The following is a 13,691-nucleotide window of genomic DNA, read 5'->3' as shown; positions in this document are numbered from 1 at the left end:
ATGCGGGTTGAAGGGAATGTCCCCATCCGCATTGGACCTAGTCCTATCCCTGCTGATTGGTATAAGATGTGGCGGCACAGGTAGAAGAAGCTAGGCCCACAAAGCTTGTTCTCCTCCCGTGAGGACCTTCAGGAGGGACAACCAGCAGGAAGACCCTGTGTCTCCAGTGTTTTTTGTTTGTTTTTTGAGATAGGGTCTCTCATTCTGTCACCCAGGCTGGAGTGTAGTGGCACACTCCCAGCTCACTGCAGGCTCCATCTCACAGGCTCAAGCAATCCTCCCACCTCAGCCTCCCAAGCAGCTGGGACTAGAGGTACTCCTTACCACACACGGCTAATTTTAAAAAATTATATATTTATTTATTTATTTATTTATTTTTGGAGAGACGAGGTCTCACTATGTTGCCCAAGCTGGTCTCAAACCCCTGGGCTCAAGCTTCTCCTACCTCTGTCTCCCAAAGTGCTGGGATTACAGACATAAGCTACCTCTCCTAGCCATCTCCATTGTTCATGTGCATACAAATCCCCTGGGAATCCTGTTAAAATGCAGAATCTGATTGGGTAGTGCTGGGGGAAGGGGCGGGGCTGAGAGTCTGTATTTTTAATGAGCTCCGGTGTGATGCTGATGCTGCTGTTCTAAAGACCCTGCTTTGAGAGGTAAGGTCCCCACTTTGAGGAGCAAGGCTGCAGATGACATTCCTCAGGCTAGAGAGGTAAGTGGATGCCTATCACGGACCCTTGAGAGTCCACAATGACCCCTCAAGGATGACAGACATGTGACACTCTGTAAGTGTGTGCCATATGTTCCCCCAGGCAGACTTCCAGTCCATTCCAGTGCTTTTCCCCCTACGTGTGACAATGGTCTCACGTTCCTTCTCAGCAAGCTCCCAGGTAGTTCTGAGATGGAAACCACCTGCCATCAGAGCTCTGAATTATTACACAACCTCAGGCCTGAGCTAAACTAGGTACAGCTATGACATCTGATGGGCGAAAGAGGATTCTGTGGAGTTTTGTAAGCACTACTGAAACTATCACCCCACTGCCTGTGACCTCCACATGGGACTCAGCAAGGGCCCAAAGGCCTCTGTGGTCGAAGGTAGTTTTTATTTGGGAAGAGGAATGAAAAGTCATTGTTTTTATCCCCAGATCATGACTTTCCTAATCAGAGTCACTTTGGGCATCTTAGTCTTGGGGACAAGTTTTAGAAAAAATAAATTTTGACAGGGAGTAGGCAGAAAATTTCAGAAAGTTCTAGAGCTCTAGGGGCAGCCAGGCAGGTGGAGAGGACAGAGAAAGGAAAGCAGCTGTGGGGAGTCACCTCCAAATGGGAAAGGCGGGAGCAGAAAAAGACACTGAAGGTTCAACCGAGTTGCTTTACAGTCTTGCTCAGGACCAACCCTGCCAGAAGTCCCTTATGCGTTCTGGATAAAGTAGGGTGAGTACTCTAATCTCAGTTCAAATAAGAATGAAAACGGACTCACCCAGTGTTCTGGCCCTTAGGCTGATCCCATCCCTCAGGGACGCCTCTGGACAGGCCCCCTGAGTCTGTCTCAAACCCACCCAACGTGCTTACTGAACTCCAGAGCTGACTCCGCGGCGACTTGTTCTGGGAGGTAAAGCACAGAGTTAGGGTGCTGTCTAGGATTATGAGTGTCCCTGGGGTAAGCTGAGCCATTTCATTCCCAAGAAATGCTCACCAAAGTGTGTTCTGGAGACAAGAGGGGAGCCATCGTCTGTCCTCCTAATCACGGTCCCCTGCCTGCTGTCATCCCAGCCCAGGTCTACTCCACCAACTGTGCTGGGGCTGTAGTGCCATGTGCCTCACTGCCGGGGACACCTAAGTTCTTGGGGTAGCTAGGAAAGGCCAGAGAGATGGAGCTGTTTTTGCAAATGGGAGAAGAGAGGCCCTGAGATTTAACAGGCCCAGGTGAAGATTTAGTAACAGTAGACAGCAGGTGTCTTTTCACACCAGCAAAAGTCTTGAGGTCTAGCAACCTCTCCCCAGCTTGCTTTGCTCCCACAGTGGAAGCTTTTCGTAACTCTTGACCTAGTCAAAAGGGAATCGGCACCAACTAGGAAAACGTGCACACCCGTCACATACGTTTCGAGCTCATATGATCTAAATATTTGGTGAATTCTTAAGCCCAGGAATCTTAGGACAACAATAACACAACATCTAGAAATTGGCGTCCCTGCGGATCACATTAGCACAATCTCTTTAAAGGAGAGAGTGTGGAGCCGTTTCAGGAGTTGCAGAGGCGTTGTGGGGAAGAGCATTTATGGACAAGGGATGAGTTTATTTTTGCCAGAAGTTTTAAGGGGGCTGTGTATTTATTCATTCTCAATCTTCTTTGGGGCTGGACTGTTCCTTCTCCATGTCTGTCTGGCCTCAGTAAGGTTGTCTCATGTGGTACCTCTAGATGCCACTGGCTTTGTGCCTGTGACTGGCCATAGGAGGTGTCTCCCAGCTCGGATGCTCCACAAAGGCTGTTGTCAAGAGTCTGACAATATGATACGCTCCTTGGTGTCCTGGACAAGCAGCTTTGTTTATATTCTCTCATCTGACTGCTCACCTACCCCATCTCCCCTCCTCCTTGGACTCTTATCCATGTGTTAAGAATAGATTGAAATGTTACCCTCCTCCAGGAAGCCTTCCATCATCTTCCCTTCTTCTACTGCTATGTGTAATCTCCCTCCCTCGGGGCTAGCAAAGCGCTCCATCCCAGCCTCTCTTGTATCACTTCCTTCCATTTACCCTGAACTCATACCCAGGATGTTCTCCTTTTAGATGTGAGGGTAGCAGTCACATCTGGCTATTTTTTGAACCCCTGATAGTGCCTAACATAGGGTCTTGAATACAGTCAACCTCACTTAGTTTAGAGAATTTATTCAGGAATAACTGTCCCCCAGTTGCCCTCTCATTCTTTCCCCTCTCACCTTTCTTCTGCACTGCTCCAATGTACAAAGTTCCCCTTTATCCTTTTAAATGTTTTTTTCAGTTTCCTCTTTTCTTTTTCTCCTCTCTCTCTTCACATAATTAAACATATTCATGTGAAAACCCTTAAATATTTTTAATCTGTCAAAAGCTTTGAGCTTTTCCCTTAGAAACCATGCAAACCCACCCATCACTGCGGACGATCTCAGGTTTGGGGATTTAGAAGCTGATCCATGGACCCCAGGTCATGGAAATCCCTGCTCTTAGGTGACTGCTTCTTCATCCATCCACTCACTCAGTCATGCATCAAATATGTATAAGCAACTACTGTGTACCAGATATTGACATTGATCTAATCCTTTCCCTCATGGTTTTTGCTGTGAAATAAAGCAGACATTAGTAAAATAAAGAAATACACATAAAACCATTGTTGAGAAAAGTGCTAGAAAGAAGAGTGCATGGCTTCTGTGTTGACACAGTGGGAGAGTTAGGTTTTGCCAGAAGGGTTAGGGTAGGCTTCTCTGAGGACTGAGGATTGAGTAAAGATGTGAAGAAAGTATAGGGCTTAAATAAGTCAGGGATGAGGGAACCACCACATGGAAGCCCAGGGTGGGAGTGTGGCAAGGAGGTCAACAGAGTGTGGGGGCGTACAGTACATGATGTGGGTCTAGAGCAAGCAGGGAAAGACCACTGAGGCCTCACAGTGTTTAGGGATCTGTATTTCTCCAATGAGCAACAAAAGATGGAAGTGTCATTAAATTTGATTTTCCTATTCACATTCATTTCCCAAATTTACCTCTGTTGCCTTCCTTATTTGCAGTCAGTGGTGTTCAGAGAATTGAAAACTAGTCATTTGCAACATACCAGAAGCAAAAGAGAGCTAAAGCAGTGTTAAGAGGGAAATTTATAGCACTAAATGCCCACATCAGAAAGCTAGACGGATCTCAAATCGCCACCCTAACATCACAATTAAAAGAGCTAGGGAAGCAAGAGCAAACAAATCCAAAAGCTAGACAAAGACAAGAAATAACTAAGATTAGAGCAGAACTGAAGGAAACAGAGACACAAAAAACCCTTCAAAACAATCAATGAATCCAGGAGCTGTTTTTTTGAAAAAATCAACAAAGTAGACCACTAGCTAGACTAATAAAGAGGAAAAGAGAGAAGAATCAAATAGATACAATAAAAATGATAAAGGGTATATCACCACTGACACCACAGAAATATAAACTACCATCAGAGAATACTATAAATATCTCTAGGCAAAGAAACTGGAAAATCTAGAAGAAATGTACAAATTCCTGAACACATACACCCTCCCAAGACTAAACCAGAAAGAAGTTAAATCCCTGAATAGACCAATAACAAGCTGCGAAATTGAGGCAGTAATTAATAGCCTACCAACAAAAAAAGCCCAGAAGCAGATGGATTCACAGCCGAATTCTACCAGCGGTACAAAGGGGAGCTGGTACGATTCCTTCTGGAACTATTCCAAACAATTGAAAAGGAGGGACTCCTCCCTAACTCGTGTTATGAGGCTAGCATCATTTTGATACCAATACCTGGCAGAGACACAACAACAAAAAAAGAAGACTTCAGGCCAATATCCTTGAAGAGCATTGATGGAAAAATCCTCAATAAAATACTGACAAACTGAATCCAGCAGCACATCAAAAAGCTTATCCACCATGATCAAGTTGGCTTCATCCCTGGAATGAAGGCTGGTTCAACATATGCAAATCAATAAACATAATCCATCATATAAACAGAACCAATGACAAAAACCACATGATCATCTCAATAGATCAGAAAAGGCCTTTGATAAAGGCCTTCATGTTAAAAACTCTCAATAAACTAGGTATTGATGGAACATATCTTAAAATAATAAGAGCTACTTATGACAAACCCATAGCCAATAACATACTGAATGGGCAAAAGCTGGAAGACTGGCACAAAACAGGTATGCCCTGTCTCACCATTCCTATTCAACATAGTTGGAAGTTCTGGCCAGGGCAATCAGTCAAGAGAAAGAAAGGGTATTCAAATAAGAAGAGAGGAAGTCAAATTTTCTCTGTTTGCAGATGACATTATTCTATACTTAGAAAGCCCCATCGTCTCAGACCCAAAACTCCTTAAGCTGATAAGCAACTTCAGCAAAGTCTCAGGATACAAAATCAATGTAGAAAAATCACAAGCATTCCTATACACCAACAATAGACAAGCAGAGATCCAAATAATAAATGAACTGCCATTCACAATTGCTACAAAGAGAATAAAATACCTAGGAACACAGCTAGCAAGGGAGGTGAAAGATCTCTTCAAGGAGAATTACAAACACTGCTCAAGTAAATAAGAGAGAACATAAACAAATGGAAAAACATTCCATCCTCATGGATAGGAAGGATCAGTATAGTGAAAATGGCTATACTGTCCAAAGTAATTTAAAGATTCAATGCTATTCCCATCAAACTACCACTGACATTCCTCACAGAACTAGAATAAAAAATTTTAATTTCATATGGAACCAAAGAAGAGCCTGTATAGCCAAGACAATCCTAAGCAAAAAGAACTAAGCTGGAGGCATCACATTACCTGACTTCAAACTATATTACAAGGCTACAGTAACCAAAAGAGCACAGTACTGGTACCAAAAAAGACATATACCAATGGAAGAGAACAGAGACCTCAGAAATAACACCACACATCTACAACCATCGGATCTTTGACAAACCTGACAAAAACAAGTAATGGGGAAAGGATTCCCTATTTAATAAATGGTGCTGGAAAACTGGGTAGGTATATGCAGAAAACTGAAACTGTACCCCTTCCTTACACCTTATACAAAAATTAACTCAAAATAGATTAAAGACTTAAATGTAAAATCCAAAACCATAAAAACCCTAGAAGAAAACCTAGGCATTACCATTCAGGACATAGGCATGGGCAAAGACTTCATGATGAAATCGCCAAAAGCAAAAAAAGCCAAAATTGACAAATGGGACCTAATTAAACCAAAGAGCTTCTGCACAGCAAAAGAAACTATCATCAGAGTGAACAGGCAACCTACAGAATGAGAGAAAATTTTTGCAATCTATCCATCTGACAAAGGGCTAATATCCAGAATCTACAAGGAACGTAAACAAATTTACAAGAAAAAAAACAACCCCATCAAAAAGTAGGCAAAGGATATAAACAGACACTTCTCAAGAAGATATTTATGCAGCCAAGAAACATGAAAAAAAAAAAAAAAGCTCAACATCGCTGATCATTAGAGAAATGCAAATCAAAACCACAATGAGGTAATATCTCGTGCCAGTCACAATGGTAATTATTAAAAAGTCAAGAAACAATAGATGCAGATGAGGCTATGGAGAAATAGGAATGCTTTTACACTGTTGGTGGAAACATAAATTAATTCAACCGTTGTGGAAGACAGTGTGGTGATTCCTCAATGATCTAGAACCAGAAATACCATTTGACCCAGCAATCCCATTACTGGCTATATACCCAAAGGAATATAAATCATTCTACTATAAAGACACATGCACATGTATGTTTATTGCAGCACTATTTACAATAGTAAAGATATGTAATCAACCCCAATGCCCATCAATGATAGGCTGGATAAAGAAAATATGGCACATATATATCATGGAATACTATGCAGCCATAAAAAGGAATGAGATCGTGTCCTTTGCAGGGACACGGATGAAGCTGGAAGCCATCATCCTCAGCAAAATAACACAGGAACAGAAAACCGAACACCGTGTGTTCTCACTCATAAGTGGGAGTTGAACAATGAGAACACATGGACACAGGGAGGGGAACAACACACACTGGGGCCAGCTGTGGGGTGGGGGTCAAGGGGAGAGAGAGCGTTAGGACAAATAGCTAATGTATGCAGGGCTTAAAACCTAGATGATGGGTTGATAGGTGCAGCAAACCACTGGCACACGTATACCTATGTAACAAACCTACACATTCTGCACATGTATCCAAGAACTTAAAATAAAATTTTGAAAAAGAAAACTAGTCATTTGTAAATTATTTAATAATTATGTATTGTCTACTATGTGCTAAGTGGTAGAGAAACAATTGTCAACAAGACTGATATACTCTCTATTTTTATTTATTTATTTATTTTTTTGAGACAAGGTCTCATTCTGTTGCCCAAGCTGGAGTGCAGTGATGCTATCACGGCTCACTACAGCCTTGACCTCCTGATCTCAGACAATCCTCCTGTCCTAGCCTCCTGAGTTGCTGGGACCAAAGGCATGCACCAGCATGCCCAGTTAATTTTTTAGAAAATATTTGTAGAGATGTGGTTTCCCTATGTTGCCCAAACTGGTCTCGAACTCCTGGGCTTAAGAGATCTTCCTGCCTCAGTCTCCCAAAGTGCTGGAAATATAGGCCTGAGCCACTGTGCCTGGCCGCTCTCTCTTATTTCATGTCTCACAATCTTCTAGCACAGGAGTTGGGAGGTCTCATATGGGGCACCAAAAACACCTTATTTTTCAATAATCCCCATTTAGATGGGTATAGTCATCCCAGCAATGCCTTGATAGCTGTTATGAAAGCCCTTGCCTAGGTTACCTCTGGGTCCCCTGGTGGCAAGTAAAACCCATTGGTCTGGAGCACTCTTTGGGACTTTCAGCGTCTAAGGTTGTGGCCCATGAAACTCTTCTTCTTGGGATTCTGATGCAAAATCAACTGTGTAATAATCTAGGGGTTATTCCCTTAACACCCTTGGTTGAAGAAATGAATGAAAGCTCAAGCAAACACATGAATGTGTGAAGCTCTCACACTCAATGGAAAGTCTTCCAGAGTCTTGGTATTCAGTAGTAGGCTAAAGGAGTGAGGCTGTCACAGAGAAATGAGAATCAGTTAATACAACAAACAAACAACTCCCACTACTTCCTCCACAAAATGAACAGAGTCAGAAGGCCCCGACGTGAACATATGTGCAAGCAGGGCTTCTGGAATGTGGAGGGAGGCACCATGTCTGAGTGTGTTGTGGGTATGAGGAGGAAGTGGGGGTCTTCTTCAAGGGGCTCACAGATAACTCTTTTGTGACACTCAGATCAGATAGGAATTAGTGGGTTATTTACAAAGCCAGGCCTATGTCAGGGGTGGTACCAGAGCGGTGAGCAGAGAGCTGAGGCGACGAGTCCCAGTGGCCCCCAGACTGAGTGAGTGAGTGACAGCCCTGCAGAGCCACAGTGGCAGGACTGTCTGTCCCTTTGCTCCCTTCCCACGGCATCAACAACCGAGAGCTGATTGTATCAGAACTTTAAAATCTGGGACTGCATAGCACAGAGGAGATAAACACGACCCCAGACAGCCATCTGAGACAAATCATGTCTTTTACTAGCTCCAGTCCCCACCCCTTCTACATGTAATGGGATTAAACCGTGAAGAGACCAGGCTACTTCCCTACTTTATTTTTAGCAATGTCAATGAGAGGCCTAGCAGGGTCATCCTGTTTTTAATTAACTTGAAAAGTCCTTTTCTTGTCTCTGGGTAAATGCAGAGCTTTGGGACACCCAGAAGCCCAGCCCTGACTCTGCCTGTGCCAGGCTTGAGACAGCTCTCTGCTGTGGCCAGAGCCCCTATCAGCTTCCCTGTGGCCTACATTTTTTTTTTCTTTTTCTCTTTGAAAAAACAATCTCTTGGAATGTTGGAAAGGGAGGACTGAGGTCTGCACTGATCAAGGTTGTGCAATTAACTGAGGGCAGGCAAAATTCCAAGAATTAACGCTCAACCTCTTCTCTGAAGGAAACCAGATATTTCATCACAAAATATAGGGTGTTCTAACAGGAAACCAGACACCTAAGTCTCTGACAGCAGACTATGGACAACAGAAGTTCAGCAGCACCTGGTTGTCCTCAGATTATAGATTTAAAAAACAGTACTTCACATAGAAGTGAAGAACCATTTTTGCTGCTGAAAATGGAGTTTGAAACCACTGAACCACTTCGTGTACTGGTCCCTTTGTGATAGTGTGATTCTTTTTTTTCTCTTTGAGACAGGGTCTCACTCTGTCTCCCAGGCTGGAATGCAGTGGCATGATGATGCCTCACTGCAACTTCGGACCTCCTGGGCTCAAACCATCCTCCCACCTCAGCCTCCCGAGTAGCTGAGACCACGGGCATGCGCCACCACACTGGGCTAATTTTTAATTTTTTGTAGACACAGAGTCTCACTATGTTGCCCAGTCTGGTCTGAAACTCCTGGGCTCAAGTGATCCTCCTGCCTCAGCCTCCCAAAGTGTGGAAATTACAGCTGTGAGCCACTGCGCCCAGCTAGATACTGTGATTCTTAAACGGAATGAGAGAGTCCAAGATCTGTACACTGCACTCTCTGCACACTAGGGGAGCTTACTATTTAAAATAACCCAGCACTATGCCCTTTTATAACTTGAAGACTTATGGGAAGCTAGATGTAGCCTTAACACGGCAAGAACTTTATGTTCTGTGGTGTGCAACAGTAGAAGAGCAAGAGGCTGCTCTGCAGAAGCGGGTTCATGGATATTGGAGATAGAGAAACAAAGGCTGAACAATCACACATCGGCAATGCTGTAAAGGTGTCTCGCAATGCGCTTTCCAAGAAATGTCAGCCTTCCAAGATGTGTTAAGATCAGAGCGATCCCATCATCAAAACAGTATTGGGCAACACTGCTTACTTTATTCCCTTCTCAAAACATCACAACGCACATGAACATATTAAAGATTCTGGTAATTCCTGCAGTAAAGAGACCTGTTGAAATCTATTTAAACCAGGTTTTCTCAAACTGGTTTGACCAGAACCCTTTTGTTACAAAACATCTACGAAAGTAGTGCCTCAAGAAAGTTCTATCTGCACTAGGACTGACTGTTACTCTGACTCCCTCTTCATCTGGACTGTTTTCTCTGTTCCTCTTTTTTTTTTCCCCAAAACAAATAGCCTAGAATGCTGCTTCATGAGATTTGTCTTCCCAACGGCTTCTAAGTTTCTTCCAGACAGAGATATTGTCTTATTCATCTTTGTATGTTTTGGAGTCTAACACTTACTTTATTCAACAAACATTTGCGGACTTTATGAATAGCACAAACATGGTGCGAAATCCCTTGGCATCAGCACAGCCCTGCCTTGAAGGAGCTCACAGGACAGGTGGCAGCAGGACAGGTCAACACAGAAACACATCAGCATGAGAGTAGAGAGTGTGGCTTCTGGCCAAGAGGGAGTCATAGGGATTGAACTTAACCTCCCACCTGAAGCAGCAGCAACCACAAACCCAAAAAACAATGGACATGAAACGACAGTTTACCAGATGCTGAGAACTGGGCAACAAAGGACAGTGATCCCTGAGAAAATGAAAACATGAGAGGTAAGTCCTATGTTGGCCCCGGCTTAATGACTTGAGAGAGTTTCCAAGCCACAGTGCCAGGAGCAGGGAACTATGTGATACCTGGTGGACTCACTGATGAGCAGATGGCACTGAGAGTTTGGAGACACTAAAGTGGCTAGTGATCACTGGACAGAGTAAAAGAGAAGAGAGAGTGGCACACAGGGAACTCCGGAGAGCTGTGGCAGGTCTCCCTCAAGTAGTCAGCATAGTCAGTCTACACATGGGAAGAAACTACCCAGGACTGGGAAAAAAGAACCAAGTGGAAGGATTAGAGGAAAGAGTACCTGGCCCTCCCACAAGGTCCAGAAGCGTGCCTGTTTCCGTCAGCCAGAGGGAGAGCCTCATGATTTGTGGGGCACTGGCTAGTCAGAAAGGTCTGGCCTCAGTAGTGGTAATAATCAGCGCTAGCTGAGTGCCACTCTTGTGTCAGCTAATGAATCTGAAAAGCAAGACCGGGAAAGTTCAAACTGTTTCCAAGTAATTTAACTGTGTCTCGGAAGAAAGTTTAAGAACATTTATAGAGCTATAAAAATATCCAGCACTCAACATGGTAAAATCCTGTTGAAGAGATCATAAAGTAATTATATCTTTCAGTGGAGTTGTTCATGATTACAAAACAGCAATCTACTTGAAATTAACAACAACAACAAAAAGCATTATTATGATGGAGATCAACAACAGAGTTAAGTGCATAGGACTGGGGTGTGGGGGGCAGAGGAGACACCTCCACGGAGTGAGAGGCAGATGTGGTAAGAGTGCACTCTAGGACACCGCATGAGAAAAGGCTGTGGGATGTGAGAGGCCACGGTGACTTCTGGTATCTTCCAGCTAACATATAACTGAGGCATGGAGCATTCAAAGGTCACAAATGTGAGAGAGTCTTGAGAGAGATGGGGACCCAGTCACAAAGGCTGTTATATGCCTCATTAAGAAATTTAGACATCATTTAAAGTGAATGGGGGCCAGGCACGGTCACTCATGCCTGTAATTCCAGCACTTTGGGAGGCTGGGGCAGGCGGATCAGCTGAGGTCAGGAGTTCAAGATCAGCCAACATGGTGAAACCCCGTCTCTACTAAACATATAAAAATTAGCCGGGCATGATAGTGGGATAGAAGGTCCCACGCCCACGGAGCCTCCCTCATTGCTAGAACAGCAGTCTGCGATCTAACCGCAAGGCAGCAGTGAGGCTGGGGGAGGGGCGCCTGCCATTGCTGAGGCTTAAGTAGGTAAACAAAGCCGCTGGGAAGCTCCAACTGGGTGGAGCTCACAGCAGCTCAAGGAAACCTGCCTGTCTCTGTAGACTCCACCTCTGGGGACAGGGCACAGATAAACAACAACAAAAGCAGCAGAAACCTCTGCAGATGCAAACGACTCTGTCTGACAGCTTTGAAGAGAGCAGTGGATCTCCCAACATGGAGGTTGAGATCTGAGAAGGGACAGACTGCCTGTTCAAGTGGGTCCCTGACCCCTGAGTAGCCTAACTGGGAGACATCCCCCACTAGGGGCAGTCTGACACCCCACACCTCACAGGGTGGAGTACACCCCTGAGAGGAAGCCTCCAAAGCAAGAATCAGACAGGTACACTCGCTGTTCAGCAATATTCTATCTTCTGCAGCCTCTGCTGCTGACACCCAGGCAAACAGGGTCTGGAGTGGACCTCAAGCAATCTCCAACAGACCTACAGCTGAGGGTCCTGACTGTTAGAAGGAAAACTATCAAACAGGAAGGACACCTACACCAAAACCCCATCAGTACGTCACCATCATCATCAAAGACCAGAGGCAGATAAAACCACAAAGATGGGGAAAAAGCAGGGCAGAAAAGCTGGAAATTCAAAACATAAGAGTGCATCTCCCCCGGCAAAGGAGCGCAGCTCATCGCCAGTAACGGATCAAAGCTTGACGGAGAATGACTTTGACGAGATGAGAGAAGAAGGCTTCAGTCCATCAAACTTCTCAGAGCTAAAGGAGGAATTACATACCCAGCGCAAAGAAACTAAAAATCTTGAAAAAAAAGTGGAAGAATTGATGGCTAGAGTAATTAATGCAGAGAAGGTCATAAACGAAATGAAAGAGATGAAAACCATGACACGAGAAATACGTGACAAATGCACAAGCTTCAGTAACCGACTCGATCAACTGGAAGAAAGAGTATCAGCGATTGAAGATCAAATGAACGAAATGAAGCGAGAAGAGAAACCAAAAGAAAAAAGAAGAAAAAGAAATGAACAAAGCCTGCAAGAAGTATGGGATTATGTAAAAAGACCAAATCTACGTCTGATTGGGGTGCCTGAAAGTGAGGGGGAAAATGGAACCAAGTTGGAAAACACTCTTCAGGATATCATCCAGGAGAACTTCCCCAACCTAGTAGGGCAGGCCAACATTCAAATCCAGGAAATACAGAGAACGCCACAAAGATACTCCTCGAGAAGAGCAACTCCAAGACACATAATTGCCAGATTCATCAAAGTTGAAATGAAGGAAAAAATCTTAAGGGCAGCCAGAGAGAAAGGTCGGGTTACCCACAAAGGGAAGCCCATCAGACTAACAGCAGATCTCTCGGCAGAAACTCTCCAAGCCAGAAGAGAGTGGGGGCCAATATTCAACATTCTTAAAGAAACAATTTTAAACCCAGAATTTCATATCCAGCCAAACTAAGCTTCATAAGAGAAGGAGAAATACAATCCTTTACAGACAAGCGAATCCTGAGGGATTTTGTCACCACCAGGCCTGCCTGAAAAGAGTTCCTGAAGGAAGCACTAATTATGGAAAGGAAAAACTGGTACCAACCACTGCAAAAACAAACCAAAATGCAAAGACCATCAATACTATGAAGAAACTACATCAACTAATGGGCAAAATAACCAGCTAGCATCATAATGACAGGATCAAATTCACACATAACAATATTAACCTTAAATTGTAAATAGGCTAAATGCCTCCAATTAAAAGGCGCAGACTGGCAAATTGGATAAAGAGTCAAGACCCATCAGTGTGATGTATTCAGGAGACTCATTTCACATGTAAAGACACACATAGGCTCAAAATAAAGGGATGGAGGAAGATTTACCAAACAAATGGAAAGCAAAAAAATAAAATAAAATAAAAATTTTGAAAACGCAGATGTTGCAATCCTAATCTCTGATAAAAACAGACTTTAAACCAACAAAGATCGAAAAAGACAAAGAAGGGCATTACATAATGGTAAAGGGATCAACACAACAAGAAGAGCTAACTATCCTAAATATATATGCACCCAATACAGGAGCACCCAGATTCATAACCAAGTTCTTAGAGACCTACAAAGAGACTTAGACTCCCACACAATAATAGTGGGAGACTTTAACACCCCACTGTCAATATTAGACAG

At 43.8% G+C, this 13,691-nt stretch overlaps 1 protein-coding gene across 6 annotated transcripts in view; it reads right to left on the bottom strand.

Moving 5' to 3' along the window:
* Positions 1-13,691, bottom strand: part of LOC105476037 (neurocalcin delta) — a 443,647-nt gene that overhangs the window by 6,245 nt on the left and 423,711 nt on the right. The window lies entirely within an intron of this gene.

The sequence above is a fragment of the Macaca nemestrina genome, chromosome 8, assembly GCF_043159975.1.
Source record: "Macaca nemestrina isolate mMacNem1 chromosome 8, mMacNem.hap1, whole genome shotgun sequence".
Taxonomy (NCBI): Eukaryota; Metazoa; Chordata; class Mammalia; order Primates; family Cercopithecidae; genus Macaca; species Macaca nemestrina.
This window is presented reverse-complemented; position numbering and strand designations above follow the sequence as displayed.